The sequence below is a fragment of the Hippocampus bargibanti genome, linkage group LG08, assembly GCF_051943395.1.
Source record: "Hippocampus bargibanti isolate YZ-2025 linkage group LG08, ASM5194339v1, whole genome shotgun sequence".
NCBI lineage: Eukaryota > Metazoa > Chordata > Actinopteri > Syngnathiformes > Syngnathidae > Hippocampus > Hippocampus bargibanti.
This window is the reverse complement of record NC_142741.1, coordinates 6122068-6132500: the sequence shown is the minus strand read 5'-3', so window position 1 is coordinate 6132500 and position 10433 is coordinate 6122068. Positions and strand designations below refer to the sequence as shown.

Here is a 10433-nt window from a genome sequence, read left to right as displayed (position 1 = left end):
TATTTAGTTGAAAAGTATATTTTATGGAAACCCGGGAATGGATTATTCCCATTTTAATGGTTTCCTATGGGAATTTTTTTTTTGAGATACACACTTTTCACCTTACACACTGTCTGGGAACCAATTAAGTTCGTAATCCAAGGTATCACTGTATATTTTTTCTTTCATCCCGAAAGAGCGTGCGGCGGGTAGGGTGGGTGGTCGGAACGGGGGGTTGGGTGGCGGCCGTGCGAGTTGAGGGAGAATAATGCCGTTTGGGGGAAAAAAAGCCTTATTTAATTTAGTGCAGGTCGATGGAGGTTCTCCAATTGCCTCCAGCAGATTAATAAGTAACCCACACGCGCTGTCCATCACTGTCCATCTCCCATTAGGCCTCTGAAATGGAGGCCCAAATTGCTTGGCGATTGTGACTCTGATGGAAAACGCACGCTTTTCCCTTCTATCTCTGCCAGCTGGGCTTCATTTTTTAGTTGGATTTTATTTATTTTTTTGCTTCAAGCTGTCTTTTGGTGGCCGCTATTTTTTTTTTTTTCTATTCATCGAACTCACAATTAAAGGGGAAGTGAATTGCATGCGTAATTGTGGGATTTGTCATTTTGTATACAAAAGGCATCTGCTATACAAAGCCGGGATTTTTTTTAATGTATTCATTATTTCCTTGAGATGGAATGACTGACTGTGTCTTTTGTGTTTATTATTTTGACTTTAAGATGGCGCCTTTGCAGCAGCTCTTATACAGTCAAAGCTGGGTTTTCGACCATAACCCGTTCCAGAAAGCTGTTCGAAAACCGATTTGGTGGAAAACGGAAACATTTCCCACACATGTTAAGTCTCACGATTTGGTCGGGAGACTCCCGTTTTGAGTACAATACTCACAATACTCATTTTATAAAGCAAGTACAGTGATACCTTGGCTTACGAGCTTCATTGGTTCCCAGAAAGTGTGTGTAAGATGAAGTTTGTCTGCCAAGCATTTATTTCCCATAAGAAACCATTAAAATGAGGATAATCCGTTCCCAGGTCCCCATAAAACATAATTGTCTACTAAATAAGCCTTAAAACTACCTTATTTTACGTATAATAAATGTGCTATTGTATTATCATTAAATAAATAAACTGTACTGTATAATAAAGTGGTTTTATTTACCTTTGTGATTGTCTTTGATGGCTCAAAGCGACAAATGCCTCAAAACGACACACTCAAAGCCTCAAAACGACACACAATATACCTTATTTTCTGTATAAATTGTGCTATTGGATTGTAATGAAAGAAATCAACTGTACAGTATAATCAAGTGGTTTTATTTACCTTTATGATGGTCGTTGACGTAGTTGCCTCTTGATGATATCTGAGTGAAGTTGTCGTGCTTTCACTGCGATAATACCCTCACTCACACTGTCTTGTGCTAGCTGCTTTTTGTTAATCCAAACATACAGAAATATTTCAACCTCTTTTATTGCCTGAGGGCCGAATAAGATGATGTGGTGGACCAGATTTGCCCCCCGGGCCTTGACTTTGACAGCTGTGGGTCCAGGCAACCCACTCCTTCCCCACAAACAAAATACATCTTTAAAATATTATTTTTCCCCGTCCATATGTATAATACGGTACCCTGATTTGTTGGTTTCCGTTCGTCTGATCCGGTCGCAAATTGTTCATGGTCGCTAATCCGCAGTTTCACTACTTATCAACCACAATGTCTTATTTTATTTTTTTAATTGAATGCTAACTGTACCGGGCTATTAGCATCAAAGTATTTTACGTCCACTAAAAAGTACTTTGAAAAGTATTCCGAGAGCTCTCCGAGTCGCTGCTCGCCACCAACGCGACCGCCGCCGCCGATCGCTAGCATCACGCGCCGCAGAATACGGCACTAGCGTAATTAAACATAATAATTTTAGCACCATTAATCGGCATTCGCTAACAACCCGGGGCTAAAGTCAATCTTCTCCCCGCAATGGGATGAAGTGTGATCTGTTTTAGGTTCATTTCACCGAAAGGGTTTAGCGTAACGCAAACATTTGAATAGCAGTTTCTCTCAAAGTAGCGTTTAAACATAGCATCCAGGAAATTCCCAAGACATTGGCCGTCTTGCATAGTTAATGTGGAGGTAATGGATCCACGGCGTGAGAGCTTGAGTGCGCCTCTCGCACCCAAAGGAATTAGTTAGTGCCGTTAATGACGCGAGCATTGCGGCGGGGCGGCACGGGGGCTGGGTGGGTGGGGGGGGGTGTTCTTCCTTTCAGCATCTCTTGTCATCGAGTGGTCTTTCCGCCCCAGATAACGCCGATATACACGCACGCCTACACCACTGATTGTGTCAACCAAGCGTTTTCTTTCGCCGCCTTGCGTCTCGTCATCGACCCTTTGACATCAGACGAGCGCTTTTGCAGTCTCGCCTCCTTCACACTACCAGGGAGGCGTTGGATTAATGACAATGTTTTATGGGGACCTGTGAACGGAGTATTCTCATTTTTAATGGTTTCTTATGGGAAATACATGTTTGGCTGATGAACTTTTCGCCTAACACACACTTTTTGGGAATTAAGTTTGTGAGCTGAGGTATTACCTCGGCTTACGACCACCTTGAGTAACAAACTTTTCGGCTTACGAACGTTAAATTCACGAGAATTTAATGTTGGCATCCAAACTATTTTTCAGGATACACACGGAGCGCAACAATGAGTGATGTGCCGTTCGTGAACGAGCCCGTTCTCCTAACAAGGAAATGGGAGCTGCTTTTTTTTGTCCTCTATTCCCCACCCCCAGTCTTAAAGACGCTCGTGATTGGTCAAGAACGCAGCAGTCAGGGGGCGGATGGATTTACAGAAGACACAAAGAGCTGCAAACATTAAATAGATAGGCAGACGACAGAGGGAGAGTGAGAAAATGGATAGAAAACAGTGAAATTTTGACTTGTTTCAACTCTGATAGTTCAAAGGCAGAGTGTAGACTGCAAAGTTAAAATATCCCATGAATCAGGCTCCCCAAATAACCCGCACAAGCCATCTGTACACTTGATGCAAAAAGCTATCAACCCAGCTAAACAGAACACAATTGACGAGGAACTAGGTAAAGTTATTGCAGAGAAAGCACGGCAACTTCACTCGGATATCGTCAAGAGGCAACCTGGAAGTTCGTCATCCATTGATGATTTCAAGGCTAGCCACGGATGGTTCGAGAACTTTAAGTGTCATACAGGGATTTATAGTGTCATTTGTCATGGTGAGGCAACCAGTTCTGACGATAAAGCTGCCAAAGCTTACAAGGAATCATTGCTCAAGATGGCCACTCCATTCCATCAAGCCATCAACGACCATCACAAAGGTACATAAAACAACTTTATTATACAGTACAGTTTGTTTCTTTAATTACAATACCATATCACATTTATTATACATAAGATAAGGTATAATTTGTGTAGTTTTAAGGCCTAGAAAATTAGAAAGTAGAAAATTATGTTTTATGGGGACCTGGGAACAGATTATTCTCATTTTAACGGTTTCCTATGGGAAATTAATGTTTGGGATACACAGTTTTCACCTTACACACTCTGTCTGGGAACCAATTAAGTTCGTAAGCCAAGGTATCACTGTATGTCTAAATATTGGCATTTATAAAAGCCTTTAGTGCTTCAGTTTCTCACTGTTGGCAGAAGAGCTTGGTTGGTCCCAATCCAAATAAATAAATAAATAAATAAAATTGCCGCCGTCTATTTTGAAATGAAGCAAAGCATACAGAACAAATCATGTCACGTTGAGTCAACGAAGGCGCGTGTCATCTCGATCTGGAAATATTGTTCATATCTGGAGGGGGTGGGGGTTGGGGGGGGGGGGGTAAAATGGGTCACACCCAGGCCGTGGCCGTTCCATCAAAAAAATCCAGCAGAACATTTGAGATGTTACGCGGTGAAATAGGAGATGCCGACGTAATGCAATCATAGGCATTAGCGGACCATTAGGCGGGCATTTCCTGGCTTGGGTGGGGGGGGGGGGGGGCGCTCAACCTTGTTTAGCCTAATATGCAGCCACCCGCTTAACGTTTATTTATGGCTTGGAGATGTCAAAGCACTTAGAAAGCAGCTGTCCAATCGGAACCCTGCGGGACGCCATTTTAGGGCCTTGAGCCTGTCGTTCAAAACATACGCCTTGAAAACCAATTTTATTTAGTCGCCCATAAATCACATAGACAAGATGTTCTTTTGTCGCAAGCTTCAAGCATGGTCGTTGAGCCGCTATACTATTCGCTTGCTGTGTGTAAACGCTCATCCGTGTGTACCCCGTGTGTCACACGGCGGGCGATATCGAACAGCGACTGAAACGTACAGCGCGCAGCTCAAATATCAGCGCCCTAATCAGGGTTCCCGTCGATATTTGACTGACCTTTCCTCATGTTTGTCTTTGTGGAATACCGTGTGAGGTGCTGGCGCAGCCCGTTGGAAGAAAGACAGCCCGAGTCAAGCTACAGTAAGTCGGGGAGCGACCAAGGGGGGAGGTAGTACATGTACTGTATGTGCCTTCAAGCACGCGGAAAGTTCTTTGCAACTTCCATCAAATAATAATAATAATAATAATAATAATAATAATAATAATAATAATAATATCCGGCCTCCCTGTGTGGAGTTTGCATGTTCTCCCCGGACCCGCGTGGGTTTTCTCCGGGTCCTCCGGTTTCCTCCCACACTCCAAAAACATGCATGGCAGGCAGATTGACCACTCCAAATTGTCCCTAGGTGTGAGTGTGAGAGTGACTGTTGTATGTCTTTGTGTGCCCTGCGATTGGCTGGCAACCAATTCAGGGTGTCCCCCGCCTCGTGCCCAAAGACAGCTGAGATTGGCTCCAGCAACCCCCGTGACCCTAATGAGGAATAAGCGGTACGGAAAATGAGATGACAGATGAGATAATAATAATAATAATAATAATAATAATAATAATAATAATAATAATAATAATAATAATAATCCATTTCATTTCAAAACTCTCAAGGTCACTTTACAGTCACAGGATCAGTTTTTCTGGGGGTGAGCAGCGGAAGTCATACGCTCCAGCGTTCACTTAACCCGAAAGTAATTCAAATAGATAGAAACTTAGCTCGCAAGCTAATAGCTAGATAGATAGCCAGCAAGATAGCAAATGGAGAGCTAGCTAGCTCGATAGCTAGGCAGCTAGATAGCAAATAGAGAGCTAACTAGCTAGCTTGATAGCTATCTGATTGCTTTCATAACTTTGCTGCTGTGAAATGTAAATTTCTCCAGTCGAGACTAAAATGGAACTGTATAGTACCACTTAGCAGTTTTTTTTTACAACAATACTAGTGCAGCGTGTTCTACCGGAAACAAATTCCTTGTGTGTTCTACATACTTGGCAATAAAGATGATTCTGATTCTGATTCTGATTCTGACTAATAAAGGCAAATCCAAATCCAAATAGAGAGCTGATGCAATATTTGAACCCAGCTTGTCTTTACATTGGCACTGAAAATGTTTAATTTGCTCTTTTTCTGATGCATTAGTGAGGGAGCGTCAGGGCCTGCAACGCCTTCTCTGCCGTCCTAAAAATATCTGAATCAAAAACTGATGTTATTAACCCATTCGCTGCCATTCCCAAATTTATTTGGGAATTGAAAACAGGACCGAGAGCGCCATTCCTAAATTTGTTTTGGTTTTGCATTATCAGGTTTGGGTGCCGATAAAGCGCTGTCCATGGCTTCTGGCAATGTTTTTTTCTTTTCCACAAGGGGGCAGCATTTCCCACTTTTCCATGTTAACGCTTTGTTCCAACTTCAGTTGTTGTTAAAGCACTATATACACCAATATGTATGTATTACATTATATTTTGGACATCCGCCCTCATTTCAAGCTCATATAACTCCAGACCTATAAAACCTAGGAATTAACTCTTTTTTTCTGATAAAATAAGAGAGTCCAAGGTTTCTTACGCTTCATTGAATGTTTATGAAGTCCTAGAACTCAATATTCTGTGGGTCCTGGGATTCGAGTGACAATGACAAAAACCCTGGCACTGGAGTGGACACATTTTTGCACACGTCTGTGAGTGAATAAGTTAATTATATTCTGTTTATGAACTCTTATAACATAATTACAAATTGTCTTTCAGCTTCCTTCCATTGATTTTCCCCTTTTGTGCTGCTTCCAGATGTACATTTTGGTATTTCAGTATTGAACCAATCACATTTCAGCCATCATTTGTGACCAGAGTCCGAAATCTACCGGATGCCTTCAACAATCAGTTCTGCAGGCCCTCTAGCATCAAATAAGTATAAAACTGTTGCTCGAACCAATCCTATTTGGAGTTGGCGACACAAAGGCCTCCTCGCAGGCCTTATTTCCTGGCTAACACTACCCTCTAGTAGACTTGTTGTCAATCACATCACTTTCTATATGAGTCGCAGCTGTCGCTGCGGTAAATGTTGTATCGTCCTAAAATAGTGATGAAGTGTTGAATTGATTCAGACGTAGCGCTACTGAAGGCCTAGCTGTCAAATGCACAGTCTGCCACTGGATCCGATCCATCAATATGGATTTGCATTCCGCAGGTTGGATTTGGCTCGGCGGTTAAAGCAGAAACACGGTTTGATTGCGATCTAAGTCGAAAATACGGTGAAAGAAATGTCAACAATTGCCTCACAAAGGAATTGCATCTTTGATCTTTTGAAAAATGACTCTCTGTTATATTACCTTGAGCCGCTAAGCTTTTGTGCATCTGAATAAGATCTTTTTTTATGAATTTCATTTGATGATAAAGCCAGCCCATCTTACTTTTGAAAGGAGAACCCCAGTATGACCTGGACCGGCCGGTAAGCAATTACACGGTGCATACAGTCGAGTAACCATTCAGATTTACTATCACACTTGGGGATAATTTGGAGCAAGGATGGGCGACTTCAATGACAGATGGTGGGGTAGGAGGAAAGCGAGGGTGAGTAGATCGGTGGGGCAGAGGAATGTGAACGTCCTAACTAGACATGACAAAAAAGTGAACTTTTCAATCAAGATTAGATATGTATCATTGTACAGTAAAGTCTCGTTATATCGATATTCTAGGGAGTCCGAAAAATATCGATATAAACGGGACTATCGATATATCCGACCCTGCGCGCATGTAATTTTCTCCGTGCGTGCATAGAAATAGTATCGTAATAAGCGGGACTATCGATATAACCGATATCGATATAACGAGACTTTACTGTATATTTCTTTTTTTTTAACCCATGCAATGAACTTCATACATGCTTGCATACATGTATTGTTCAAATGCAAACAGTAAAACACAGGTACTGTATATATGTGTTGATGCAATACAGCTACATACAGTGATACCTCGGATTATGAACCCCTTGGCTTACGAACTTTTCGATAAACAAACATTTAATTTATGAAAAATTTACCTTGGCATACGAACTATTTTTCGGGATGCACACAGAGCTGCCGCAATGAGTGATGTGTCGTTCGCGAACAAGCCCCTTTCTACTAACAACAAAATGGCAGCCGACTGTTTTTGTCTTCTATTCCCCGCCCCCAGTCTTCGGGTAAAGCCACGTGATTGGTCAAGAATTCAGCAGTGAGGGGAGGTGTTTTAAACATTAAAGAGACAGGCAGATGACAGTGAGAGAGTTTCAACTTTGATGGTTCAAATGCAGAGTGTAGACTGCAAGGTTAAAATATCCCATCAATCCACAAAAAACCCGCACAAGCCATCTGTACACTTAATGCAAAAAGCTATAAACCCAGCTAAACAGAACACAATTGATGGTACAGTCTATTTATTTAATGATAATACAATAGCACATTTATTATACATAAAATAAGGTATATTTTATGTAGTTTTAAGGCTTATTTAGTAGAAAATTATGTTTTATGGGGACCTGGAAACGGATTATTCTCATTTTAATGGTATTCATTTTTGGGATACACACTTCACCTTAAACACTGTCTGGGAACCAATTAAGTTCGCAAGCCAGGGTATCACTGTACTGTAAATATGTGTTGATGCAATAGAGCTACATATATCAATATGCCCTTTCTTTGATACTTGCACTATGTAGTTTTTTTATGAAACATTTTTGCACATTAACAGTATACATCTCAGTCTTCTGACATTTTTACTATGCTAAGACTATTTTGTTTTTTTATCCCTTCAAATCCCCCCCCCCCCCCCGGCCCACCACCACCATTCCCCTGCAAATTTCCCCATTGTGGGACCATAAAGGTTTTCTGATTCTGATATCAAAGTCAAGGCGCGAAGGAAAATGCGAATCAAACTAGCGATCGAGCTAGCGAGTGAGCTCACTTTCTATTCAGCTACTTTGCTAATCCTTTACATCAAGTGTCATCTCAAGGTTCAGGGGCCAAATCTTGCCCGCCATATGATTTTATTTGGCCCGCGAAAGCAAATTATAATTGTGAAATTCCATGCTCATTTATAGAGCGAGCTAGCTGGTGAGCTAAGTAATTAGCTCTCTTTCTATTCAGCTATCTGGCTAATCCCATTCATTTACAATGCAAATCTGGCCCGCCACATCATTTTATTTTGCCCATGAAAACAAATTAAATTTGTCAAATTCCATGCTTCCTTTCCTAACTTTGCCGCTGTGAAATGAAAATTTCTCCACTGCGAGACAAATCCAAGCTAGCTAACTAGCGAGCTAGTGATCGAGCTAGCTAGTAAGCGAGCTAACTAGCTCCCTTTCAATTCAGCGAGCTCGCTAATCCCTTACAATTGCAATGCAAATCTGGCCCGGCAAGCGAAATAATAATAATTTACCCCTCCCCTCCTTACATTGTAAGGTGACAGGTGTCAAAGACAAGGCCCGGGGGCCAAATCGGGCCCGCTACATCATTTTCCTCAAAATTGTCCAATGTGACCACAATAACAGTCCCTATTCTTGACTTCATATTTGAAAACTAATGTTTCATTAATTTTTCGTGCGTTCTGTATGTAATATGTGGAAGTGATGAAACATGCTAATGACTTCATAATGGCGCGGGAGAGAAAACCATAACACAAATGTCACCCGCGGCAAAAAAAATATATATACAGTAAAGTCTCGTTATATCGATATTCTCGGGAGTCGGAAAAAATATTGATTTAACCGGACTATCGATATATTCGATCCTGCGGCATGTAAATTTTCTCCTTGCGTTCATAGAAATAGTATCGTAATAAGCAGTACTATCGATATAACCGATATCGATATAACGAGACTTTACTGTATATGACTTTGACACCCTTGATTTCGGATGTGTTTAAAAAGCCTTTGCAAATAAAATAAAAAACGCAATTAAAAACGACCCTTGACGCTCACCTTATGAATCGCAGATCAAGTGCCAACCACAGCGTCTTATTTGAGGTCTCTGACATGCTTGAGGTGGTATTCAATAAATAAATGAATAAATAAATAAATACAGTAATACATTGGCTTACGAACTTAATTGGTTCACAAACAGAGTGTGTGAGGTGAAAAAGTGTGTATCTCAAAATTAATTTCCCATAGGAAACCATTAAAATGAGAAGAATCCGTTCCCAGGTCCCCATAAAACATAATTTTCTACTAAATAAGCCTTAAAACTACACAAAATAGACATTTTGTGTATAATAAATGCGCTATGGTATTATAATTAAAGAAAAAAAACAGTACTATATAATAAAGTCGTTTTATTTACCTTCGTGGTGGTCATTGATGCTTGATGGAATGGATAGCTTTTTGCATAAAGTGTCTCAAGGAGCTCTGGGTTGTACATCTTGGAAGTTGTGATATTGCAACAGCAACAGGTGCAAGCAGACACACGAGGAACATCATTAATAGCTGGTTCCCTTGCATGTCTTTTCATTTCAAATTGAACTGATGGCTAGTGCGGGTTATTTGTGGAGCCTGATTGATGGGAATTTCAACCTTGCAGTCTACACTCTGCCTTTGAACTATCAAAGTTGAAACGAGTCCAAATTTCACTGTTTCCGATCCATTTTGTCACTCTCTCTCTGTCATCTGCCTGTCTCTTTAATGTTTAAACGACCTCCCCTCACTGCTGCGTTCTTGACCAATCACGTGGCTTGAACCGAAGACTGGGGGCGGGGAATAGAGGACCAAAAAAATGTCGGAAACCATTTTCTTTTTTTGAGAATGGCTTCACTCTCTCTCTGTCTGTAACCCCCCCCCTCCACTGCTGCGTTCTTGACCAATCACGTGGCTATAACCGATGACTGGGGGCGGGGAATAGAGGACCAAAACAAGCCGGCTGCCATTTTCTTGTTTGAAGAACGGGCTCGTTCGCGAACGACACATCACTCATTGTGGCAGCTCCGTATGTATCCCGAAAAATAGTTTGTATGCCAAGGTAAAATTTTCATAAATTTAACGTTCGTAAACCGAAAAGTTCGTAAGCCAAAGGGTTCGTAAACCAAGATATCACTG

The 10433-nt window shown here is 41.3% G+C and overlaps 1 protein-coding gene across 4 annotated transcripts in view; it reads right to left on the bottom strand.

Moving 5' to 3' along the window:
* Positions 1-10433, bottom strand: part of LOC148894434 (uncharacterized) — a 255370-nt gene that overhangs the window by 45644 nt on the left and 199293 nt on the right. The gene's annotated exons all lie outside the window — the stretch shown is intronic.